Source organism: Lepisosteus oculatus, unplaced genomic scaffold (genome assembly GCF_040954835.1).
Source record: "Lepisosteus oculatus isolate fLepOcu1 unplaced genomic scaffold, fLepOcu1.hap2 HAP2_SCAFFOLD_70, whole genome shotgun sequence".
Taxonomy (NCBI): Eukaryota; Metazoa; Chordata; class Actinopteri; order Semionotiformes; family Lepisosteidae; genus Lepisosteus; species Lepisosteus oculatus.
The window spans coordinates 856,656-883,535 of record NW_027168257.1 but is presented as its reverse complement, the minus strand read 5'-3'; the positions used below and the strand labels follow the sequence as shown (position 1 = coordinate 883,535).

The 26,880-nt window shown below is 40.3% G+C and overlaps 4 non-coding genes across 4 annotated transcripts; 1 reads left to right on the top strand and 3 right to left on the bottom strand.

Moving 5' to 3' along the window:
* Positions 1–3,945: 3,945 nt before the first annotated feature.
* On the bottom strand, positions 3,946–4,019 carry trnai-aau (transfer RNA isoleucine (anticodon AAU)). The gene has a single exon. It is a non-coding gene; the product is annotated as a tRNA-Ile (tRNA).
* An 841-nt stretch (positions 4,020–4,860) lies between these two features.
* Positions 4,861–4,942, bottom strand: trnas-aga (transfer RNA serine (anticodon AGA)). Its single transcript has one exon. It is a non-coding gene; the product is annotated as a tRNA-Ser (tRNA).
* Positions 4,943–8,041: 3,099 nt separating this feature from the next.
* Positions 8,042–8,183, bottom strand: LOC138233667 (U4 spliceosomal RNA). Its single transcript, XR_011187597.1, has one exon. It is a non-coding gene; the product is annotated as a U4 spliceosomal RNA (small nuclear RNA).
* A 6,747-nt stretch (positions 8,184–14,930) lies between these two features.
* Positions 14,931–15,002, top strand: trnag-ucc (transfer RNA glycine (anticodon UCC)). Its single transcript has one exon. It is a non-coding gene; the product is annotated as a tRNA-Gly (tRNA).
* Positions 15,003–26,880: the final 11,878 nt, after the last annotated feature.

Sequence of the window (26,880 nt, the reverse complement as noted above, 5' to 3'; positions counted from 1 at the left end):
GCACAGACTGCTATAACTAGTCCTAGTTATATAAAGATTTTAAGTATAATGATAAACTACTGCAAGGAATCGGTCCACCTGAGCAAACAGGATCGTAATGTTGACACTCAATAACGACACTGATATGTGCAGTTCCTGGACGGATAGCCCTCCTGCCCATCAAACAGACTGAGTGACTGTTCGTGTCATTTAGTGTTGTCTGACCATTGACCAAGTACAACTATTTTTTTAGGGCGCAAATTAAGTTAGGTAAATCTTTTTGCCCAAAACTGAAGGGGCAACACTCCTCCCTCCCCCCGTGATGCCAGGCCTGTCCCCATCCTATTCCATAATGTCATTATATATAATACCATACAACAGTACGATCCTTACTAACTGCATGCGTTAAAATTGCACATCAGCACATAGCAGGGGGCACATAGCCGTGATGTATTATCAATGTTAAATTTCAACCATAATATCGACAACATTAATAAACGCATACGTTGAGAAAATATCGAACCCAGCATATTTTCCGGTTATATACCACAATGCATTGCTAGTATTCGTTGGTCACCATTTTGGACACGTTTTTCAAACGTAGAAGTATATCCGCAAATATCTCAGCAATCCTCTTTTGACGAGTAAGTATGAACAATAATAATACTATCTGAATACACACAGATCTTTCTTAATATTATTTTGATTAAAATAGTACGTGAATAAGCAAAAAATGGCACATAAAAATAGTGTGAATGGGGAAGATGGCACAAAATCGTTTTGCCATTTCTCTATTCTTATTCTATGTTGTACTTTCAAACTTTAGGTACTCTTTAATTAGGACAGACTTTATTGCTCAACTGCTATGATGCAAGCCAAATTTTATACATTTATTTCAGCTTTGAGCTTTCAGCTTTGACCAACCTTGAACTCACCGGCCGTGGTTAACGCGTGTTGGATTTTAACGGGCTCTGTGTGTTCGATGTACATAAGCCACTGAATGCTGGGTGTAGAAAATCGTTTTTGCTGGTGGTGGTAATTGTCATGGGGTAGCAACGCTATCGTCTCTTCCTGTAAAAACATAAGTCTGAACATGGCCATGCAGACACTAGCGATGGTCACAAACTGAAAGGGGTCGATGCACACAACGCAGGCGGCCCCTGACTCAGTCACGCGTGTCTGTCTGGTCATATTCATGACCTCGTCCCAAAACCTGACACAGCCTTCTCTTAGAATTGCCACATCCAACTGGCAGTAACGTTTCAACTCTCTCTGTAAGTTAAACACACTTCCCTTGCATTCTTCATACCAAACCAAAAACTCGGCTTTCTCCCTCGGCAGCATGTAGTTAACGCCGTAAAGTTCTGGCGGCGGCATCGGGCTGACATAATTTTGGTTTTCTGAAGTGTTCATCAAGTGTGGAAAATGACCCTTACCCCCGGGGAACCCCATGGCGGCCGACAGTTTGCTTAATTTCATAGGTAGAAAGTTTAAAGAATCGATAAATCTGATGTTCAGAGCTTTTACGGTCATACACATTATCTTACCACCCTGATTAATTAGTTCAACGTCCATCTTTTCATCTTACAACTGTCTGATTACTAGGTAATTGTCATATCCCTTGCCATTGTGCGATATGAATGTATGGTTTTTGAAACGTCTATCGATAAATTTACACACAAAATCCTTTAGACAAGTTTCACCATAAAATTCCCAGCTTCGTTTATTGTTAATATGAAGGGCATGGATGTAATTTGGTATGTGTGTCCCCGTTTCTTGCATGCATTCAAAGTAAAAAAAAATGTACTTGTTTGAAATTTTGGGGTTGTCCAAAGGCAGTATGTACAGTAGCACAAATGTGTGTCAGGGGTGTCGATCACGTTGTTACAATGCGAGCACAGTTTCTCTTTACATTTGTGACTAGAGAGGTTATAAACCTCACATTTCTCACAAAAGACCCTGCGCTCACACTTACTAACACCCGTCGCTGCATTCCGAAAGTGTCTCGCCAAACATTGAGAGCTACGACAAAAGACCTTACAGGCCGGGCAATTCTGAATTTCTGCATCAATTTCGCAACACTGGGGATCTAAACAGGTTTTACAAGCTTTAACACAGGCGTGTGCGTTCTTGTGGCTATACGCCGCATGGTAGTTAGTGCAAAAATATGCCGCCCCCACAAAAGCTTTAATATTTAAAACCCCATAAAAATGCTCTTCATGCAGTAGAACAAAAAGTATTTTAGAATTAGGTGGTGTGGGCCCCGTTGTAAAATATTTTCAATCACCCTGGTCGTGGTACAAAATTTTAATGACCACCTTTAAATGTTTTTCAAAAGCGGTAATGTCTGACAAACTCATTTTCTGATTCTCTGAAAAACCCAACTCTTTGTGCATTCGTTTAGCGCCCTGTAACATTTCCCCATTGGTACAACCTTCATTCAACAAACCGTACACACTCCTGGTGAAACACAGATTACCGCCCGTGTAATGTAAGTCGATAAGGTGCGCTTTTTTCTGAGCAATTACCCAGAACGGATTTAAATCTTCGACGGGCACCCCCCTGCATATTCCTAACTATCGTCACCACTAATCGGAGGCTGTCATCGGTGAGAATTTCTGTGTGGCTCTGTAAGAGGTCTGAGATGTGGCTTAAAAAATCAGCAGCATTTAATTCTCCGGGTTGTCTCCTGCGTGAGAACAAGGGTTTGTTAAAACCACCCGCAGTCAAACGCAGCTGTACAAAATCATTCGCCCCGATGTTTGGAGAAAGTTCATCCAATATTCTCTGGACTGCACCATGCACATGTTTAGTCATTTATCCCGGTGGGTCTTCGCCAGTGCACCATGAAATAGCATTATCAGGTAACGAAATCCAGAGGTTAGATCAGCATCTTCTTTAGAAAAAACGTCTAAGAGTCTAGCGGCGTAAACCTGGATCGGTTTTGGAAACACTGAATGTACACTTGCTAAAGCGGCTCTTAGATTCTCTAAACCCCGCTTTTTATCCACCTCATTAGTGCCCACCTTTGATACTAACTGTGCAATATACCGCACTGAGTCTCCCACATCACCAAACACCAAGTCTTTAGGCGTGTTATTATTTCTCTCCGAAGGCTTGACACGTTTGGTTTTGGTCAGTGTCTTAACAGCCGTCTCCGATGCAGTCACCACCTTAGGGTCCGACGTTTCCACCACACTTTTTTCACCGCTCGTCGATACAGCTGCTGTGTGAAAAACGCCACATATGTGGCACATCCTTACACAAAGAGCTGCGGGTGAATGGAACAAGTTACCCGGACATGTTGTTACACCGGTTTCCTTTAAGACTGTGGTGGTGCTACTGGTATGGCGGCATGGTTAACGGCATACAGACCCCTGGCACAGACCACTTGTGTCAGGGGTCTGTATGCCGTTCCCAAAATCCACCTGCTGGATTTTGGCAACTTCAGGACGAGTGGGAATTTTCTCCTATCTGTCAATTCTGTTTTGTTTTGGAGACTCTTGGCTGCCTATGTTGAACAGTGCAGCGTGAAGGAAACATTTTCCAAAACTGTGTCAACTCAAAAGTTGTAAGAAAACCTCTCCAGCTGCTTTAACTCTCTTCATTTTTGTCATTTAATGTGACACTCGATGTATAACTGGAGCCTCACATATGCAAATGGTGAGGCTCCAGATCGACACCCAGTTCGACACCACTTTACAGTATATGACAAAAGCATGGCAGACTGTGCCGGACCGGCAGATAACTTCTGCTTATTTTTACCATATTAAACATTGGAAATCCAACCACTTGCATTTGTGACACTTGATTTTGGCTCCACCTAAGACACTCTTAAATCTTCAAACACTTTTCTCTTCTCCCGCAACACTCTTGTCTGTCGGCACTATGTGGCTGCGTTGCATGACAACCCATCTCACCACGGAAAGGAACCTAACAGCTTTGGTAAGAGAGGAGAAAAGGACCTGGCCTGTACGGGGCTCAAACCCGTGACCTTGGCGTTATTAGCACCACGCTCTAACCAGCTGAGCTAACCGGCCTCATGACATCAATCCTCTCTGTGCTGCAAAAAATCGATCTCAGGGAATTTCTTTTGCCCTCCTTTGAATAGAAAGCCGTGTAATTCAGTGTATGGGCTTTCTCGTGCAGTTTCATGGTTCTTGTAACCCAAATCCTACACTGGCCTGAAGTGCCCCCCCATTTCACAGCATTTTTCAGCTGATTTAAAATGTACCTAAAGGAGAAGCATTATTGAAGACCATCAATTACCAAGAGCTTTTGTCAAAGGTTTTGGTGGTCATTTTTAATGACCACAGAGCGCTGTGACCTCGGTTTTACATCTCATCCAAAAGACAGCGCCCTTTTACAACACAGCATCTCCGTCACTATACTGGGGCATTAGGACCCGCACAGACCTCAGGGTGAGTGCCCCCCCGCCGACACCATTAACACCGCTTCCAGCTGGAAGCTTTGTTTTTCCCTGTAGCTCACCCTCATTCGGGTACTGACCTGGCTCGCACCTACTTAGCTTCAGTGGGTTTGCAGTTGCGAGTTGCAAGGGGATGCAAGTGATGGAGCTGCTCGCTGCAAAAGCCACTGCATTGACCGGGAATCGAACCCGAGCCTCCCACGTGGCAGGCATGAAGTCTACCACTGAACCACCAATGCTCAGTGCCTGAGCCTTCAAAAAAGACGGTTTTTTGGTGCTCTGTGCAAAACGCGTCGACATCTGCTTCCAGCTGCAAAATGTCATTCGCGGACGCTGAAGAACTTATTTCCAAGGCAGCGGGTTTAAGCGATTGGGCGTTTTAAAACCACCAGGAACAGCAAGGAGGCGCGCTTCTTTGCTTGCGCCGGAACACACCGACTGGAGGCGGACAACGTAGTCGGCAGGATTCGAACCTGCGCGGGGAGACCCCAATGGATTTCTAGTCCATCGCCTTAACCACTCGGCCACGACTACAGCAAGCCCCACCGCCGCTGCGTTCTTGCTACAATCTTACCTGGATCGCGAGCCGCCGGCGGAAGCCTATTTCAAAGTCGTTCTCCGTTTCAAAAAAACATTTCCAAAATACAAGCCTTGCAGACAGACACGCCTCAGAGGACTTAAGGGTGGCTTCATGTCGGAATGATAAAGTCTCCCCGTCCGGACATGAAAATGCCACTTTGTTACACACAAAAAAAGAATCAACAACAGAGAAATGCCCGCAAGCATTTGAAAAGCCGCACCACTCCGCACTTGAAATAGCTCTTACATTAGTGGTAGACGCAGGAATCGCCTTTTTATTTACGCTCTTACCAACGCGATGGAAAGCAAAACAAAGCAAAGCAGAGCAAAACAAAACGAACAAACGAAAACCCTCACGTCCCGAACTTGCATATAACGCCGTTACGTGCCCAAGCGGTATTGTACGTCATCCTAGCACTGCACCCCGGGTCGAACGGTATAAGGGAACGAGCACACGCCACGAATCGTCTCGAATCACTCCCTACAGCTGTAAGGCGCCTTGAAGCGTGCACCCCCAACATTCTTCTTTGCGCATCTGTGAAAGGTAAACTCTTGAGCAAACTCTGAACCAGCTCTAAGGAAACTAATCCGATTAGACGTTACTTTGACTCATCCTTTAAGGGACCCTTGTTAATTGGAGAAATCAATGATTTCGAATGAATTCTGTATGCGTTAAAAGACAGCTATACACAGAAAACATGCAGGACACTGCTCATGATGTTTCCCGAGCCGAAACACAGTGCGTTTTTCCAAGCCATTTGACAAAGCCCGCCCACTGAAAACTGCAGCAGATCGTGTAAAGGCGTTCAACTTTGTAACTACTGCACGCACAGGAAGCAGAATAAATTCCTCTTTTCAAACTGTCAAAGGTTTGCTGCAGGACATCGCACAATCTCTTTTGAATGGGGACAAACGATTTCTTATGGGGCGCAGTAAGTACAGACGTTTATAAAGCTCCACTCATGCCGACGATGCAGCATGAAGAAGTGCAACCTAACGTTTGACAGACAAAAGCCGGGCGCCGCCACGAGCAATACGAAATCAAACTGACAGCACACGGCGTTTCGCGCTGACTCAAAAGTGATCTCGACAGACGATGTTCTCTGCATAAAGCTGAAAGAGCTAAAGAGCGTTTCTGTTGAGACGTAACCCAGTGGGCAAAAGACGTATAATATACGTCTAATAAACGCATATCTTAGACGTCTAAATGTGGTCTACAATTCGTCTAGAATGAAATTCTAATATACGTCTAAAGTTAAACGTCAATTATACGTCTATATTTAGACGTTCATTATACATAAATGGTTGGAGTTCTATTATACGGATAAATTTAGAGGACTATTATACATATATGGTTGGAGTTCCGGATTACTTTAGAGGTCTATTATACGTATATGGTTAGAGGTCTATTATACGTATAACTTTAGAGGTCTATTATACGTATATGGTTAGAGGTCTATTATACGGATAACATTAGAGGTCTATTATACGTATATGGGTAGAGGTCTATTATACATCAAAGATAGATTTTATAGGTGTAGAAACAAGTAAAACAAGCCAATGATTAGGTTTAGAAATGTATTCTGAAAATACACATTCACACCTGAAACATATGTATTTCAAATTATACATTGTATACAATCAATCAACAATCAACATATGGGCAATAATCATAAAAACACAACTAGTCTTAAACTTCAGCTACAAATTCTGGTAACATGGCAATATACAGTATAGTAATGACAAACACAAAACTAATTACATTAACACACTAACTCAAAACCACATTTTGATTCAAATATACATTTTAAAATGTACAACTTCTATATTTCCAAGAAAAAAAATATTACAATGGAAGTTAAGACGATTTTTGTCCACTGTTTGCAAACCCTGTCTAATTGTCCTAACAGTTAGAACCAAAAACCTATTATTTTCAGAGTCCAGATCTCCTGGCCCCCTGCCTTGCATATGCATTCTTCAAGTAACACATTGCGTGCTCCTTTATTTCTTTTTCTGTTGATGTAGGGTGGGACTTCAGCACCGCAGCTAGGAGAAAATTATATAATATTACTTCCCAAATAAATGATGATTAATATCTTCTTTAGTATAATCTAAAAAATGAACGGTTTACTAAGCTCAAAGCTGAAATAAATGTATAAAATTTGGCTTGCATCATAGCAGTTGAGCAATAAAGTCTGTCCTAATTAAAGAGTACCCAAAGTTTGAAAGTACAACATAGAATAAGAATAAGAGAAACGGCAAAACGATTTTGTGTCATCTTCCCCATTCACACTATTTTATGTGCCATTTTTTTGCTTATTCACATACTATTTTAATCAAAATAATATTAAGAAAGATCTGTATGTATTCAGATAGTATTATTATTGTTCATACTTACTCGTCAAAAGAGGATATCTGAGATATTTGCGGATATACTTCTACGTTTGAAAAACGTGTCCAAAATGGTGACCAACGAATACTAGCAATGCATTGTGGTATATAACCGGAAAATATGCTGGGTTCGTATAATCAACGTCGAATTGCAACCGTAAAATCGACGACATGAATAAACGCATATATAACGTCGAAAACACATCTAACACAGTGCCTGAGGCTTTTTACTGTATGTATCGTGTGTGCCGCAACTAGGAGTATACGGCACTCTGCACAGTGTACGAAGTAAATTATTTTCGCAGTAATTAATTTATTATATTTACTATATTTATTATACACGTGTAAATTAATTGCTGCGAAAATAATTTACTTCGTACACTGTGCAGAGTGCCGTATACTCCTAGTTGCGGCACACACGATACATACAGTAAAAAGCCTCAGGCACTGTGTTAGATGTGTTTTCGACGTTATATATGCGTTTGTTAATGTCGTCAATTTTACGGTTGCAATTCGACGTTGAGGCGACGTATATATACGTATAGCCGTACGTTCGCCGTAAATATACGTATATTCGACGAATCAATGCCCACTGGGAACAAGCTCGCTTCTTTCTACCATGATGTCACCATGACCAAATCTGTCTTTAAACACCTTGCTCAGTCTCTAACGAGACTGTCAAAAATTGCTTTCGCCGATTGTATTGCAAACCGGCGGAAGCGGGGTATTGGGAAAAGTTTTCAACTAGCAATAATCACGCCTCGGCTAACCCTCACAGGCTACGATACTGCCACTGCGCAAAGCTGACGGTTGCCAGGCAACCGCGGGGATCCTATGGAAATCGTTATCAATCGTCTCATGGCATGTCGTTGCTGTAACGCTTCATATTTGTCGTCTTCTTCTAGCTTGAGGTTTTGAAGAATTTCATGACAGACAAGGGCTCCGTTGGGAACAAAGAAACCCGTTGATTCTTTTCAGCAGCAGAAATACAACCCTTTAAATACAAGATGACAGAACAATGACGAAGGGCATGCCGGGAGGAACTCATGCACTACAGAGGAAAGGGGGCGGGCACGTACAGTTCACATTCAAGCCACAAGTACTCTTCTCGGATGTTGCACAAACAAATCCTAACGTCTTGAAAGCATTGCGGGATGTTTGTGTCCCACTTCCCGTGGCTGCAGGATGACTGACACGAACGGACAAACACAATCTGTGGCGTTTAGCGTGACATAGTCTTGCAGGCATCGTGCTGTCTCACTGCAATACTATACCGGTGGAGGAAACAGTCCATCTGGCCATGAAACTCATTTGAACGTCTAGCTACAGCAACTAACAATATCATGATTTATTCAGGATGTGTGGAATCAGCACGTCCCGGAGACAGCTTCCGAAATCGTGAGCATTCTCTGGTGGTAGGGGCGTTCAAGATGGCGCTCAGGTGGGAGGTAAAGTTTAGTGGTTGAGGATTTTTTTTGAGTTTTTCATGACCTAAATGTTAATTTTTGCTTTTTTTGACTACAGAAAAATAAGGACTTAACACTACTTGTTTAAACTTCAGTTATAATTGAAAGAAAAAAAAACGATTTTTTTTAGGTTTAAGAATTTCGATATGAGTAACACTGGGAAAAGAAAAGAGAGTGCTGGGTCTTCGAAGGAGAAGTCTAAGAAACCTCAATCGTATATGTATAGCACTACAAGAAAATTGATGGCAACTAAAGGGAAAAGTGAAGCAGCTGGAGGGGACGTGGAAAGAGTGCTGGAGATGCGCTCGTACGCGAGCGCTCGCAGCCCAAGTGAGACTCAGCTGCCAGAGGAAGAGCCGGAGTCCCTGCCCAGCACACCTGTGAAAACCCCGGCAGCCAAGAGAGGAAGGGGCGACCTGACGCTGGAGGAGCTCCAGACCAACATCTTCAACATGATGGCACAGAGCATGGGTGAGCTGAAGGAAGTGATTTGATCTAATACAGTCGCAATCGAAAGTCTTAAAAAGTCCATGGACTGTGTGTTTAAAGAGGTTGAAGACTTAAAGTAGGCTGGGCAAACGATTTTTAAATTTTAAAAAAAATAAATAAATAATGAGATATAATGATGTTTTCCTGCTTAACTTAGACATTGCACGACTTTAAAACATATAAAAACAGGTTTTGAGAGTTAAAAACCACTTTTTATGCGCGAAAAATGGGTGATTTTTCTTCCTCGTGATCAGCTCAGAATCTTTGTGTACGCTGTAAGGTTTTTACTTCTTAATTAAACGTTTAAAATACACGAATTTCATAAAGACAACACACGTTTCGAAGAGAAAAAATCCCATTCTTTTCTCTTCCTGGTGTGTGAAACTGATCAGCAGGTCTTTTTTTCCCAATCAGAGGCTCTGAAAATAGCGTACCGCCCACTGCCCTCCGTCAGAGAGGGGCGCGGCACCGAGAGAGGGAGGAGGCGCGGAGCGCAGCAGTACAGAACGAACGTTCTACTGCCTGGAGCGCTTACGGCAGCGATCGCGTCTGCATTTATAACTTAGTTTTTAAAATTAATCAAGCAATATGAACCATCTCTTTTTACTTTTAAGTCACTTAATTATCATTAAACACAGCTTTCTCACCACCTAGACTACTTTTTGATACCATCCTTAGACAAAGCAGAAACGTCTTGTTCTGTCTAATGACATTACAAGTGGAAAGATTACAGATTTTAATCGTCTTTAATTTTGTTACGTTATACATTTTAGAAACGTTTCATCCATACAAACACCACAAAACTATTCTCGATTGTATTTCTGAATGGTATGTTACACTTAGTTCACTGTTTTAAATACATCTAATTAAGAAAGTTAGGTGTTAGCATAAACTATTAGCAATCAATATTAAATTTAGCACTGTAATAATTTGTTGCACTTTCCCCCGCATCTTGTAAAAATATATTTTCATTGTTCAAATATACATTAAATCTGACTATCATATAATAAGTTAAATACAAAACTAAAGAAAAAATAGGGTTAAATATAATTCAAAATATTTTGCTAACAATGTTAACTATTTATAAATAATAAATTGTATTAACTAAAGAGTAGGATGGCACAGTTGTTAGTATGCTTTTTGTTTTGTTTCTTTTTCATAAATACAACAGTAGTACCTGATGTCTCAGTGGCTTTCAAAATTAAATTTTGCATGCAAACCTGTGAACTAGAAAGATAACTAAGATATCCATCCATTTATAATGGTGGCAAAGTGGTTAGCATTGCTATCTTGGAGCACTGGGGTCCCAGGTCCCATCCTGTGTGTGTGGGGTTTGCATGTTCTCTCTGGGTTACATGGTTTTTCTCCATATGTGTGATATGACTCCCTCTTGCACTCCAAAACATACTGGTAAGTTAATTGGTTTATGGGAAAACTGGCCCTGGTGTGTGTGTGTTTGTGTCTGTCTGTCCTGTGATGGACTGGCGCTATGTCCAGGGTGTATTCTGCCTTGTGTCTGTTGCTTACTGGGATAGGCTCCAAATCCTCTGTACTGGATAAAGAGATTAGAAATGGATGGAAGTAAAGGCACTGTGTGGATTGAACTATACACAGTGTTAGAAACCCACTATGAAATGGCAGCATCTCACTGAGAATAAAATATTTTATAGTGCTGGCTTAAGTAAACAGCCTTTCCAACTCTCTTGCACATCAGTATCCATACCTAGTTATTTAAACAAATTGCCTCTAATTATAAACATCTTAATATGCTGGCTCTGTGGATCCGCATCAGCGATGTTTGCCCATTCCTTCAATTCATGTCCATCCAACACACAGTTCAATGCTAGCAACTACACAAAATCTAAAATACAATCCTCATTTCAGTATCTATGTAAACATACAGTCTGTTAACTTCATCATCTTCATCAAAAGTATGCCTAACCCCATTAGGAAGTGTTCTTGTTATCAGTGTATTCCTCAGCTATCCCAAAATTATCTTCTTACCAACATCTCTAGTTTTTTATCCTGCAATAACTCAGCCAACACTTAAATCTCGAAAAGCTGCTTGTGTTCATTTCTTTAAATCACAAATATCATGTGTAAATACTGTCCATATAATAATCTGCATTGTGGAATAATAGTTTATTTTAAAGGGAACTAGAGAAACTAAGAACTAGAGAAATCAAGAAAGGCTTTTTTTTCTAGAATTAATAAATGCACATCCTGTTCACTGGGGAAATTAAATCCACACTGAGCAATCTTCAATATGTTCAGAATATGACAGCGAGAATCCTATCAGGGATGCATTACACCTGTTTTCAAGTCCTTGCATTGGTTACCTATCAGGTTTTGAGTCAACTTCAAAATCCTCATCCTCATTCAGTACCTACAGTATATGGCTTATTATCTGTCTACTCCCCACCTTTGTCCGTCTGACTCTGGTCTTCTAGCTGTCCTCAAGAACATCTACATTCTGTGGGTGACAGGGTCTTCTCTAGCTGCACCCCAGAGCTCTCAATTTGTATTCCCAGTGATATCAGTCACGTACCCTGAGTGCATTTAAATCTAACCTCAGAACCTTTCTTTTCAGAAGACTTAGTGTCTGTATCTGCTTCATTTTCTAATTTTGGTAGCACCTCTAACTGCTTGTCTTTCTTATATGTATTTACTTTGTAATCTGTGGTCCTTTTATCTGTTTTTATATCTACTGTATTGCTTTGAGATGTCACTTTTAAAGGTGATATATAAAATAAAGTTTTTTATTATTGTTATAGAGAAACATGATCAGTTTTCCCTGGTCCAGATACTGTAAAAAGATCTAAAGCATACTAGTTTGTCACTCTTCTCATTCCCTTTGCTAAATAACTTTTCATATTAATCTGATCAATCTAACTGCCTGTTTTCTGTGCTTTCTCTATCCTGCTAGATTTGCAATTATTCTGAACATTTTCTTCTTGAAATAACTCATTTCTAAATACCTTTTTTCACTGTTAACATCTTGCAGCAAAGCTGCGACAAAATATACACTTAGCACAGTTCATCCTGCTACCAACATTGAATAACAAAATCTTAAGATTTCTATATTTATGTCTTTATTTAGTGGTTTCATTAGTGACAAAGGCTAAACTTTCTTGGAAAAATGTCTTTTATGTGTTGCAGAAAAAACTGACTTGCTTTAACAAAGTATGTTTACAAATCCTTTCACCTGGCAATCTACCTGAATGCCCAACTATCTGAGAAGCCCTCCATGAAACCATGGTTGCTATTAATTCATTTAGGGCTTATTGACAGAATTGCTGTTTTTTATGCATGCTAATTTTCTGATTCCTCACTCTGTTTCATGTTTATAGATAAGACTTTATTGATCGTGAAGGGAAATTGATGTACATGATGAACATGTTTGCATGTTCTTTTGTAACATACACCTTTTTGTGATTTTTTTTGTATATCTAAGCAAGTGTTCCTGCATCCCTCTTCTGCACTTTAGTCATGGCTTTTTTTCTGTTTGCTTATTTCAAAGCAACACCTGCTCCATTTCTAAAACTTTTTACTCATGTGCATTTTTGTATTTTTTACACCTCTAGCACTTTAACATCCTGAATTTTCATTTGCCTTAATTTGTAGAATGAACTTGAGTTTTAGCCTAAAGAAGTTTTCATTATCTTTTGTTTCTTGTCCTACAACTGTTATTATTGATCACCGAATTATTGTTCTTGACATGACTTCATTCAGCCTTTCCTGAACGTCTATGACAGGCAGAGAGAGTGCTGTTTCTGGTGCGATCTTTTGGAGCTGACATTTCACTGTTTTAAACGAACAAGAAATTAGATTGCTCATAGATCACTTATCCTATATAAACACAGCGTAATTGCCCTCCGAAAATCCTCTTTTTCTTGTTCGTTTTAGAGACCTTGATCGAAACTGATTTTAGATGTCAGAAAGGATTTCTTTTCTCTGTATTTCCTACATTGCTTTGTCGAGATTTTAACTTTATATTTAGGCTCAGATTTCAACTATAAATCGTACACTAATTAATAGCAGTAAATACTGATGTTTTGCTCCCTCTTACCACAAAAATATATATGTTTTGTAGCTGGGATGAACTTTATTTCGTACGCGTAGCTACTGCGATTTGGACACGAAGCGGTTAAAGATGGCGGCAAATCAGGCACCCAGAGAGGGGGGGGGGGGGGCGTCGTCTCGCCTCCATAACTAAAATGCCAAATAGGAGTGGCTTAAGCGACATACACAGTCGTGTAACTGACAGTTTGAGGTAGCCTATCGTGTAAATTTCGCTTTGTTGCTGAGGTTAAGCTTTCGAAACTCTGCCCCAAAGTCATGTGACTGATTTTTCGCCCTGTTTCGTTGGTTAAACGCAATGATCACAAGCACCACCATGGTAACTGGGATGTGTAGTTTTTAATTCCGTTTGAATTATAACTGTACGTACTGTCTTCGTATTTGGCCAGGGCTTTAAAGAGAGGGCGCGCCAAAAATTTTCGGTGCCGTCGTCTCCGCTTTAAAGGTACCCCCGTCGCGGAAGAATTCGATCTCGGGACGTTTGCCCAGCGTACTTAAAGAGTGAAGTAAAAGTTCTTAAACAAGTAAATACCAAACAAGAAAAGCATATTAAAGAACTTGAATTGAAAGTGAACGATGTAGATAGATACCGTCGATGATGGAATTTAAAATTATTTGGAGTTAAAGAGGAACGTGATAAGGACCTTGTTGCAACAGTGAAGGGTATCTGTAAAAGGACCCTGCCGGACCAGGAGGACGTAATATCGGCCATTGACTTTGTTCACAGGCTCGGGAGAGCGAACATGTCTGGGCAAGTGCGCCCCAGATCGATTATAATACAGTTCACCAAGAGGACGGCGAGGGACATGCTGTGGCGAGCGGCGAGGGGGAATGAGTATTTGAATGGGAACAAACTGAGGTTTGCAGAGGACCTGTCTGCCGCGGACAGGAGTACCAGGAACCAGCTGTGGCCCCAGGTTGAAGCTGCCAGAAGAGAGGGGAGGAGAGCCTACTTTGTGGGAGCGAGGGCCTTTGTGGACGGGAAGGAGATTTGCTCCCAGTGACTGCTCAGTTAATGATTATGTTTGGTTATATTTGTTATACCAGTATATACTAGTGTTTCTTTAGTGTTAGTTTGGAATGGTGTAGTTAAGTGTTAAGGACTGTTATAGTTCTGGTTCTTTGAAAAACTCAATAGTTTAGACAGTCTTAGAGTTAGTTATTTGCTTTTGTGTATGTCTTTTTCATGAATGCCAGAGGTACTCGAAATGTTGTTAAAAGAAAAACTGTGTGCTGAGTTTTATTTTTTACAGGAAACGCATGCATGTTGAAACTAAAGTTTATAAATAATTGAGAAATATTAAAGCAAGGAAAATATGATACGTGTAAAATATACAATTTGATCACATAATTACTTAATTACCTCTGGTAGTTAAATGCTTTTTTCTGCTGCGTTTTTTTTCTCTTGTACATGACTCTGATCCTCTTGTTGTATTTGTATTTGTAAATTCTGTTTAATAAAAAAAAAATTAAAAAAAGCATTCTCTGGTGGTGTCCTGCAGGCTTCCTGTGGGTGTGCGTTGGTGGTATAGTGGTGAGCATAGCTGCCTTCCAAGCAGTTGACCCGGGTTCGATTCCCGGCCAACGCAGTGGCGAATGTTTTCAAATGCTGTCATGAGCCTTGGATTGTGACTAGCAAAGTGAAGCCTTTTGAAAGAGCTAAAGCACTGAAAAACGGAATTGAAGGAGAATCTTACAGGGGATTCTGAGCGGTGTCTGCAAACACGCAGTCCGATACAGGTGCTGAAAGCTTGAGCTACTCTCAATGTCATGCTGCTTTTCCCCGGAGTAAATCTGTTACATTGAAAGAATGCTTCTCGCAGGTTCAAAAAGGGACCCTTGTTAATTGGAGAAATCAATGATTTTGAATGAATTCTGTATGCGTTAAAAGACAGCTATACACAGAAAACATGCAGGACACAGCTCATGATGTTTCCCGAGCTGAAACACAGTGCGTTTTTTCAAGCTATCTGACAAAGCCCGCCCACTGAAAACTGCGGCAGATCGTGTAAAGACGTTCAACTTTGTAACTACTGCACGCACAGGAAGCAGAATAAATTCCTCTTTTCAAACTGTCAAAGGTTTGCTTTACGAACGCCGCAGGACATCGCACAATCTCTTTTGAACAGGGACAAACGATTTCTTATGGGGCGCAGTAAGTACTGTTACTGTCACTGCTCGATACCGACGTTGGCCTACTATACCATGTTCAGCCACTGCTAGAAAATGTACAGCTCTAGCACCGGAGCAAACAACAGGAGGGCCGACGTCGAACAGGCATACGTGTCAGTCATGGAGACCGATGAGAATGGGATTCGAACCCATGCCTGCAGAGCACAATGGATTAGCAGTCCATCACCTTAACCACTCAGCCACCTTGTCGACAAAACTGGGCTGTCCGGACATGGGTTGGCGCGCTCCAGATGATCTTTTTCTTTTTTTCCCCACGTACTCGAGGGTCATTTTCCTGTTCCACATGTGATTTCAACATTTTCCTTGGGAGATGTCAAGCCAGCAAGCCACTGCTGTGGTTCACTGGCCAGTGTGGAGTTCAGTGGCCCTGTTGTACACAGAAAGCACATTGAGCTCCTTGGACATCAAAAGTTCCAGATAAAAGCCATTTGTCATCCTTTCTCTTGGTGTTGATGTTGCTATTGTATGTAAAGGTGGCAACTTGCTCAGCGAGCAGGCGGAGCACACACCGAATGCAGATGTGTCTGAGTGGTGTGTCCAAGTGGCTGCAAAAGGACAGTGCTCCCGGGGCACCGTGGCTTAGTTGGTTAAAGCACCTGCCTAGTAAACAGGAGATCCTGGATTCAAATCCCAGCAGTGCCTTCTTTGTTCTGTCTTCTCAAACAGAACTGGTCCTTCCAGACAACCACCTACGGCTAGACTTGCAAATATTCATTTCCTGTCTTTAACGCGACTTGTTTTTCTTAAAATGGATGCAACTTGCAAAACATGAAATACAAACCTTGCTAATCAGCGCTAGCGGCTGGCAAAAAAAAAAGAAGTCAGCAATGTTTTTTTTCTTTAACCTTAACCCTGCTAATGGAGAAGAGTTAAATGACCGAGTCTATGCAGCTTAAACGGTGCGCAAGTCGGGTTCTTAGCTGAAAGGGTGGTAAATCACGCTCACCCCAGTCCTTAATCTTTTAAAGAGGATACAAAATTGAACCTAGTCGCCACATCACATACATCCTGTTCAATGATAAAAAGGTAACATCTATCCTCGCTCCAGAGTAAATCTCATGTTGAGGGCATCTTTTTTTTTCACTTTACCGTGAGTCGGGCTCGGCTGCACAGAGGAGAGAGCAGAGCAATGAGGTCACGGGGACAGGGGAGTCACACGCTGGCGGTTTGAATACGCGGAAGATCACTGAGGGATCCACAGTATGTGGACCCTCCGTGCGCCATCAGTCCGCACTCCGGACTCTGAATCCTGCCATCCGAGTTACGATCTCGGCGGAACCTGAGGCGCAGTTCCTTCTTAAAACGTAATCTGGTGAGCATTTCTAGAATCGCACTTGTATAGATACAACTATACAAGTACGATTAGTACGAAATCAGTAGGCAACTGCCCTCTTGATTTTGGATTTAATTTCTTTATTACAGGGGCGCTTTTATGAAGACAGAGTCATGTTCAGGTACTTTGCTTGATGGAGGAAGCTCATTTCGGACTCTGTGATCTGCTCACCTGGAAAGGTCTGCTGTACTACTACAAGAGAGAAGTAGAGTCTGGAAGAAGGGACAATTTTATGATGCTTTGGAAGATAATGTTTTTTTTTTCTTATACTGAAAATGAAAAGTAGTTGTTTCTATATGGACTCAGTCTTTGGAATTTGTATATTTATATATTTCAGTGAACCCTCAGCCATTCCTTCTGTATTGTAATTCAATTTCTCTTTTAAAATTCCTTCCCCACTTCTAGGACCTGCAGTTGCTGAACTCCACAATGGCTTCTATTGGAAAGTCTGTGACTGAGACCAAGTAAGTGTTCAATTTTTTATGAAACCATTATTTATTTTGGAGCAATGAGCAATTCTTATATAAATGCAATAAAATCATTATGCTCAAACTATGAGAGAGAATTTTAAGGATAATTTAATAAATCAGTCTTAGCTTGTTTCTATACACAGATGGTATTATTTATTTTCAAAGGAAACCCGCGAGGATTCCCCTGGTGTGCAAGATGTGCCTGAATACTTTTGATCAGCTTCCTGCTCATTTGAAGAGGGCGTTTATGAAGCACGCCACGGCAGAAGAGATCAGGATGGCCTCTCAACAGGCGAGGGAGGACATGATGAATCACCTGAAGAACGGGGTCATCGTGGATTACCACAGAATAGAGATCAAAGGACACTTTGTGGGCTTAAAATACAAAGAAAATCATGTTCTATGGTACAAGATAAATACAAAACTTAAGCTTTTATTTTAATTAGATTTGTTTATAAAGCATAAGCAATAATTTATTACATTAATATATGTGAAAATAACATTTTAGCATCATATTATTACATACAGGTCTCTAGCTTCAACACAGTGATATATATATATATATGCTCAGTGATTTATTGGTACATGCCCAGGTCAATAATCAGAATGAGGATTTATTTCCAGACGGGCTACAGGTAGTGTTGTGAAATACTTCAACACACTGGATCGCAGATTTAGACCCCCTGCACTCTTACTCCTTAAAAACCAAAGAAATGAAGATATGTAGCAATCACATTGTAACAGGGGTGACAGTGACTTAATGCTTATACTAGTGGACTTCTGGTACCTTTAGGGTAAGGTGTTCCCTGAAGGGCTCTCAAACCCTGCATTTCAGATGCCTAGCTGTATCGCTGATGTGTTGCACCTCAGAATCACTTTTAAACCTTACCTCTGGTATCTTTAATCCCTATTGCTCAACGCATGGTGAAAGTATTGCATAATTGTGTCTGAAAATGAGCAATGGGCACCTGAGAGACTCATTTGCCTGTTTCACAAATGATCACATTTGACTAGAGATTCTGTTTGGGATTCAGTTGTGCATTCCGACAGCAATCCCTTTCAAAAAACGATACATTCTGGATGAGGTCAAAGGTGCAGGAACACTGTATTTAGGATGTGTTTGCACTTATTCTGTGTCTCTAGCTTCAACACAGCGATATATGTATATGCTCACTGATTTTTTGGTACATGCCCAGGGCAATAATCATTATGAGGATTTATTTCCAGATGTGCTAGGGGTAGTGTTGTGAAATACTTCAACACACTGGATCGCAGGCTTAAACCCCCTGCACTCTTACTCCTTAAAAACTAACAAATGCAGATATCTAGCAATCATATTGTAGCAGACACTCATTTGCCTGTTTCACAAATGATCATATTTTACTAGAGATTATCTTTGGGATACGGATGTGCATTCTGACAGCAATCTCTTCCAAAAAATGATTTTACCTTATCGCGGCTTTGCCCTACTTGCCCCTTTGGACAATATCTCCATCTTGTGGTCGTTGTTGGTAATGTCTAGACAATACCTCCATCTTGTGGTCGTTGTTGGTAATGTCTTCTTATGCCATTTTTTTATTTCAATTCTCTATTAGTTGATTCTAGAATCTCTACAATGAAGTTGAAAACATCAGTTTTATAGCAGACAATATGACATTATTTATAGTCCAATTAGAAACTTATTACCCTGTTTTTAACATAATAACAAATTAAAATTGATTAAAACTAAGTTTGGAACACCAGGGAACATAACAAATGATTTTTAGGAAAACCATGAGGTTCTCTGTGCCCGATGCCTGCAAGGAGAGAAAGCTAGAATCCTTTGATTTTTTCAAAATTTGAAAATAAACATCATATAACAACAGCTTTCATTCCTAGGAGTAAAAAATAACCATTTCTGAAGACATAGTAGTTTCTAAAACACTACAATAAAGTTAAAAACATCAGTTTTATATTACATTATTTTTAGTGAAATCAGTCATTTATTACACTATTTTTAATATAATCTCTAAGTAAAAGTGATTAGAATTAAGTTTGGAACAACAAGGAACACAAAAAAAAAGATTTTAAGGAAAAAAATGATGTCTTCTGTGCCAGGTGCCTGCAAGGGGAGAAAGCTAGAATCCTACCCAGGCTCCTGGAGCTCTGTCCTGGCTAAAGGAGGGCGAATCCATCCCATTCAAAGCTCCATGAAAAAATGATATTTTTAAATCTGAAAAAAAACATTATAGAACAACATCTCTTGGTCCACAGAGTGCAAAAATCCAACTTTGAAGAAAATCCATTGACTGATCCCCGAATCCTGAAGTTTCTTCGCATGATATCGGGCTTGCAACCACTTTCTGGAAAATTATGAAAAATGCCAAAAATGAAATAAAAGTTATCAATTCTAGAGCCTAAGAGGAAAATAAGACAAATGTATATCTCCAAATAATTTTATGTGCTTCAGAAGAGCCCAGGAAAGTTTTTTGCATACATGAAACCACGCCCGTTTGCACGTAAGCAGACATGGTTGCACACACGACTGCATGAAAGCACGCGTGCATGCAAAATCATCCTGTTAAGCATTTGAAAAGCCGCACCACGGCGCACTTGAAATAGCTCTTACATTAGTGGTCGACGCAGGAATCGCCTTTTTATTTACGCTCTTACCAACGCGATGGAAAGCAAAACAAAGCAAAGCAGAGCAAAACAAAACGAACAATAAGATCTGTTAGGTTTACATGCATATTTTATGTATTAATAAATGTATCCTCGTGTATTAGTACCTGTGTGTGCGCGTTGTTTGAGTTATGTCACATGGTTGGATTCTAAAGCCATCAAAAGAATCAACTTTGTGATTTACTGCTACAATTAATAATTGTCTCAGTAAATGCCCAAACCCTACAGAACTGGTGCCTTCAGAGAGCCACTACATTTAATTTTGCTATGGCAACATTACATATTTGGCGTCCCTGAGCCGGTTTTCTTACATGTGAAAATAACATTTTAGCATCATATTATTACATACAGGTCTCTAGCTTCAACACAGTGATATATATATATACTCAGTGATTTATTGGTACATGCCCAGGTCAATAATCAGAATGAGGATTTATTTCCAGACGGGCTACAGGTAGTGTTGTGAAATACTTCAACACACTGGATCGCAGATTTAGACCCCCTGCACTCTTACTCCTTATAAACCAAAGAAATGAAGATATGTAGCAATCACATTGCAACAGGGCTGACAGTGACTTAATGCTTATACTAGTGGACTTCTGGTACCTTTAGGGTACGGTGTTCCCTGAAGGGCTCTCAAACCCCGCATTTCAGATGCCTAGCTGTTTCGCTGATGTGTTGCACCTCAGAATCACTTTTAAACCTTACCTCTGGTATCTTTAATCCCTATTGCTCAACGCATGGTGAAAGTATTGCATAAATGTGTCTGAAAATGAGCAATGGGCACCTGAGAGACTCATTTGCCTGTTTCACAAATGATCATATTTGACTAGAGATTCTGTTTGGGATCCGGATGTGCATTCTGACAGCAATCTCCTTATCGCGGCTTTGCCCTTCTTGCCTCTTTGGACAATATCTCCATCTTGTGGTCGTTGTTGGTAATGTCTAGACAATATCTCCATCTTGTGGTCGTTGTTGGTAATGTCTAGACAACATCTCCATCTTGTGGTCGTTATTGGTAATGTCTTCTTATGCCCTTTTTTATTTTAATTCTCTATTAGTTGATTCTAGAATCTCTACAATGGAGATGAAAACATCAGTTTTATAGCAGACAATATGACATTATTTATAGTCCAATTAGAAACTTATTACCCTGTTTTTAACATAATAACAAATTAAAATTGATTAAAACTAAGTTTGGAACACCAGGGAACATAACAAATGATTTTTAGGAAAACCATGAGGTTCTCTGTGTCCAATGCCTGCAAGGGGAGAAAGCTAGAATCCTTTGATTTTGAGTTGAACAAGTTCAACTTTTGTCACGTCTGTCCACAGAACATTGTTCCAGGAGTTGCTGTGGAACATCCATGTGGTCTTTAGCAAACTTGAGAGGGGCAGTGGTGGTTTTTTTGGGGGGGAGAGCAGTGGTTTCCTCCGTGGTGACCTCGCATGATCACCACTCCTGTTCAGATTTCTTCTTATGGTGGACTCATGGACACAGACGTAAGACAAAGTCAACCACCTGTTCGCTAGATCCCATACCCACTCAGCTAGTCAAAGATTCCCCCGAAGGACTGGCAGGACCTATAATTAGTATGATGAATGCATCGCTTGCGTCAGGCGTTGTACCTGATCAATTTAAGGTAGCGGTTGTTAGACCGCTCCTTAAGAAGTCAAATTTGGATCCACAAGTTCTTAACAACTACAGGCCTGTCTCAAAGGTCCCATTTCAATCTAAAAGTTTTGAGAGAATAGTTGTTGCCCAACGTCAATCGTATCTGGATTCAAATAATATACTTGAGAAATTTCAGTCTGGTTTCTGAAACAGCATTAACAAGAGCCTTAAATGATATTCTCTTAGCTACTGATGCGCGGAATGCAACAGTGCTAGGTTGCAACAGTGCTAGGAATGCAAACGTTAGGTTGCGCTTCTTCATGCTGCATGGTCGGCAAGAGTGGAGCTTTTTAAACGTCTGTACTTAGTGCGCCTCAAAAGAAATCGTTTGTCCCCGTTCAAAAGAGATTGTGCGATGTCCTGCAGCGTTCGCAAAGCAAACCTTTGACAGTTTGAAAAGAGGAATTTATTCTGCTTCCTGTGCGTGCAGTAGTTACAAAGTTGAACGTCTTTGCACGATCTGCTGCAGTTTTCAGTGGGCGGGCTTTGTCAGATGGCTTGGAAAAACGCACTGTGTTTCGGCTCGGGAAACATCATGAGCAGTTTCCTGCATGTTTTCTGTGTATAGCTGTCTTTTAACGCATACAGAATTCATTCGAAATCATTGATTTCTCCAATTAACAAAGGTCACTTAAAGGATGAGTCAAAGTAACGTCTAATCGGATTAGTTTCCTTAGAGCTGGTTCAGAGTTTGCTCAAGAGTTTACCTTTCACAGATGCGCAAAGAAGAATGTTGGGGGTGCACGCTTCAAGGCGCCTTACAGCTGTAGGGAGTGATTCGAGACGATTCGTGGCGTGTGCTCGTTCCCATATACCGTACGCCCTGGGGTGCAGTGCTAGGATGATGTACAATACCGCTTGGGCACGTAACGGCTTTATATGCAAGTGCGGGACGTGAGGGTTTTCGTTTGTTCATTTTATTTTGCTCTGCTTTGCTTTGTTTTGCTTTCCATCGCGTCGGTAAGAGCGTAAATAAAAAGGCGATTCCTGCGTCTACCACTAATGTAAGAGCTATTTCAAGTGCGCCGTGGTGCGGCTTTTCAAATGCTTAACAGGATGATTTTGCATGCACGCGTGCTTTCATGCAGTCGTGTGTGCAACCATGTCTGCTTACGTGCAAACGGGCATGGTTTCATGTATGCAAAAAACTTTCCTGGGCTCTTCTGAAGCACATAAAATTATTTGGAGATATACATTTGTCTTATTTTCCTCTTAGGCTCTAGAATTGATAACTTTTTTTTCATTTTTGGCATTTTTCATTTTCCAGAAAGTGGTTGCAAGCCCGATATCATGCGAAGAAACTTCAGGATTCGGGGATCAGTCAATGGATTTTCTTCAAAGTTGGATTTTTGCACTCTGTGGACCAAGAGATGTTGTTCTATAATGTTTTTTTTCAGATTTAAAAATATCATTTTTTCATGGAGCTTTGAAGGGGATGGATTCACCCTCCTTTACCCAGGACAGAGCTCCAGGAGCCTGGGTAGGATTCTAGCTTTCTCCCCTTGCAGGCACCTGGCACAGAAGACATCATTTTTTTCCTTAAAATCTTTTTTTTTTTTTGTGTGTTCCTTGTTGTTCCAAACTTAATTTTAATCACTTTTAATTAGAGATTTTATTAAAAATAGTGCAATAAATGACTAATTTCACAAAAAATAATGTAATATAAAACGGATGTTTTCAACTTTATTGTAGTGTTTTAGAAACTACTATGTCTTCAAAAATGGTTATTTTTCACTCCTAGGAATGAAAGCTGTTGTTATATCATGTTTATTTTTTCAAATTTTAAATGATCATTTTTTCATGGAGCTTTGAAGGGGATGGATTCACCCTCCTTTAGCCAGGACAGAGCTCCAGGAGCCTGGGTAGGATTCTAGCTTTCTCCCCTTGCAGGACCTGGCACAGAAGACATCATTTTTTTTCCTTAAAATCTTTTTTTTTTGTGTTCCTTGTTGCTCCAAACTTAATTCTATTCACTTTTAATTAGAGATTATATTAAAAATAGTGCAATAAATGACTAATTTCACTAAAAATACTAAAAGTAATATAAAACGGATGTTTTTAACTTTATTGTAGTGTTTTAGAAACTAATATGTCTTCAAAAATGGTTGTTTTTCACTCCTAGGAATGAAAGCTGTTGTTATATGATGTTTATTTTCAAATTTTGAAAAAGCAAAGGATTCTAGCTTTCTCCCCTTGCAGGCATTGGACACAGAGAACCTCATGGTTTTCCTAAAAATCATTTTTTATGTTCCCTGGTGTTCCAAACTTAGTTTTAATCAATTTTAATTTGTTATGTTACAAACAGGGTAATAAAGTCTTAATTGGACTATAACTAATGTCATATTGTCTGCTACAAAACTGATATTTTCAGCTCTATTGTAGAGATTCTAGAATCAACTAATAAAGAATTGAAATAAAAAAGGGCATAAGAAGACATTACCAACAACGACCACATGATGGAGATATTGTCTAGACATTACCAACAATGACCACAAGATGGAGATATTGTCCAAAGAGGCAAGAGGGGCAAAGCTGCGATAAGGTAAAATCATTTTTTGAAAGAGATTGTTGTCAGAATGCACATCCGTATCCCAAACAGAATCTCTAGTAAAATATGATCATTTGTGAAACAGGCAAATGAGTGTCCGCTACAATATGATTGCTACATATCTGCATTTGTTGGTATTTAAGGAGTAAGAGTGCAGGTTTAAACCTGCGATCCAGTGTGTTGAAAAATTTCACAACACTACCTCTAGCACATATGGAAATAAATCCTCATAATGATTATTGCCCTGGGCATGTACCAAAAAATCAGTGAGCATATATACAGTGCCTTGCGAAAGTATTCGGCCCCCTTGAACTTTTCAACCTTTTGCCACATTTCAGGCTTCAAACATAAAGATATACATTTTTTATTTTATGTGAAGAATCACCAACAAGTGGGACACAATTGTGAAGTGGAACGAAATCTATTGGATTTTTGAAACTTTTTTAACTAATAAAAAAATGAAAAGTGGGGCGTGCAAAATTATTCGGCCCCCTTGCGTTAATACTTTGTAGAGCCACCTTTTGCTGCGATTACAGCTGCAAGTCGCTTGGGGTATGTCTCTATCAGTTTTGCACATCGAGAGACTGAAATTCTTGCCCATTCTTCCTTGCAAAACAGCTCGAGCTCAGTGAGGTTGGATGGAGAGCGTTTGTGAACAGCAGTTTTCAGCTCTTTCCACAGATTCTCGATTGGATTCAGGTCTGGACTTTGACTTGGCCATTCAAACACCTGGATACGTTTATTTGTGAACCATTCCTTTGTAGATTTTGCTGTATGTTTGGGATCATTGTCTTGTTGGAAGATAAATCTCCGTCCCAGTTTCAGGTCTTTTGCAGACTCCAACAGGTTTTCATCCAGAATGGTCCTGTATTTGGCTGCATCCATCTTCCCCTCAATTTTAACCATCTTCCCTGTCCCTGCTGAAGAAAAGCAGGCCCAAACCATGATGCTGCCACCACCATGTTTGACAGTGGGGATGGTGTGTTGAGGGTGATGAGCTGTGTTGCTTTTACGCCAAACATATCGTTTTGCATTGTGGGCAAAAAGTTCGATTTTGGTTTCATCTGACCAGAGCACCTTCTTCCACATGTTTGGGGTGTCTCCCAGGTGGCTTGTGGCAAACTTTAGACGAGACTTTTTATGGATATCTTTGAGAAATGGCTTTCTTCTTGCCACTCTTCCATAAAGGCCAGATTTGTGCAGTGTAAGACTGATTGTTGTCCTATGGACAGACTCTCCCACCTCAGCTGTAGTTCTCTGCAGTTCATCCAGAGTGATCATGGGCCTCTTGGCTGCATCTCTGATCAGTCTTCTCCTTGTCTGAGCTGAAAGTTTAGAGGGACGGCCAGGTCTTGGTAGATTTGCAGTGGTCTGATACTCCTTCCATTTCAAGATGATCGCTTGCACAGTGCTCCTTGGGATGTTTGAAGCTTGGGAAATCTTTTTGTATCCAAATCCGGCTTTAAACTTCTCCACAACAGTATTACGGACCTGCCTGGTGTGTTCCTTGGTCTTCATGATGCTCTCTGCGCTTTCAACAGAACCTTGAGACTATCACAGAGCAGGTGCATTTATACAGAGACTTGATTACACACAGGTGGATTCTATTTATCACCATCAGTCATTTAGGACAACATTGGATCATTCAGAGATCCTCGCTGAACTTCTGGAGTGAGTTTGCTGCACTGAAAGTAAAGGGGCCGAATAATTTTGCACGCCCCACTTTTCATTTTTTTATTAGTTAAAAAAGTTTCAAAAATCCAATAGATTTCGTTCCACTTCACAATTGTGTCCCACTTGTTGGTGATTCTTCACATAAAATAAAAAATGTATATCTTTATGTTTGAAGCCTGAAATGTGGCAAAAGGTTGAAAAGTTCAAGGGGGCCGAATACTTTCGCAAGGCACTGTATATATATCACTGGGTTGAAGCTAGAAACACAGAATAACTGCAAACACATCCTAAATACAGTGTTCCAGCACCTTTGACCTCATCCAGAACGTATCATTTCTTGAAAGGGATTGCTGTCCGAATGCACATCTGAATCCCAAACAGAATCTCTAGTAAAATACGATCATTTGTGAAACAGGCAAATGACTGTCTCAGGGGCCCATTTCTCATTGTCAGACACATGTATGCAATGCTTTCACTGTGCATTGAGCAATAGGGATCAAAAACACCGCAGGTAAGGTTAGAAGTCATGTTCTATGATCATTTCTTTCAGCATTAGGGACTAAATATACTAAACGTATGATGCTAAAATGTTATTTTTACATATATTAATGTAATAAATGATTGCTTATGCTTTATAAACAAATCTAATTATAATAAAAGCTTAAGTTTTGTATTTATCTTGTACCATAGAACATGATTTTCTTTGTATTTCAAGCCCACAAAGTGTCCAAATGATGCACCTTTGACCTCATCCAGAACGTATCATTTCTTGAAAGGGATTGCTGTCCGAATGCACATCTGAATCCCAAACAGAATCTCTAGTAAAATACGATCATTTGTGAAACAGGCAAATGACTGTCTCAGGGGCCCATTTCTCATTGTCAGACACATGTATGCAATGCTTTCACTGTGC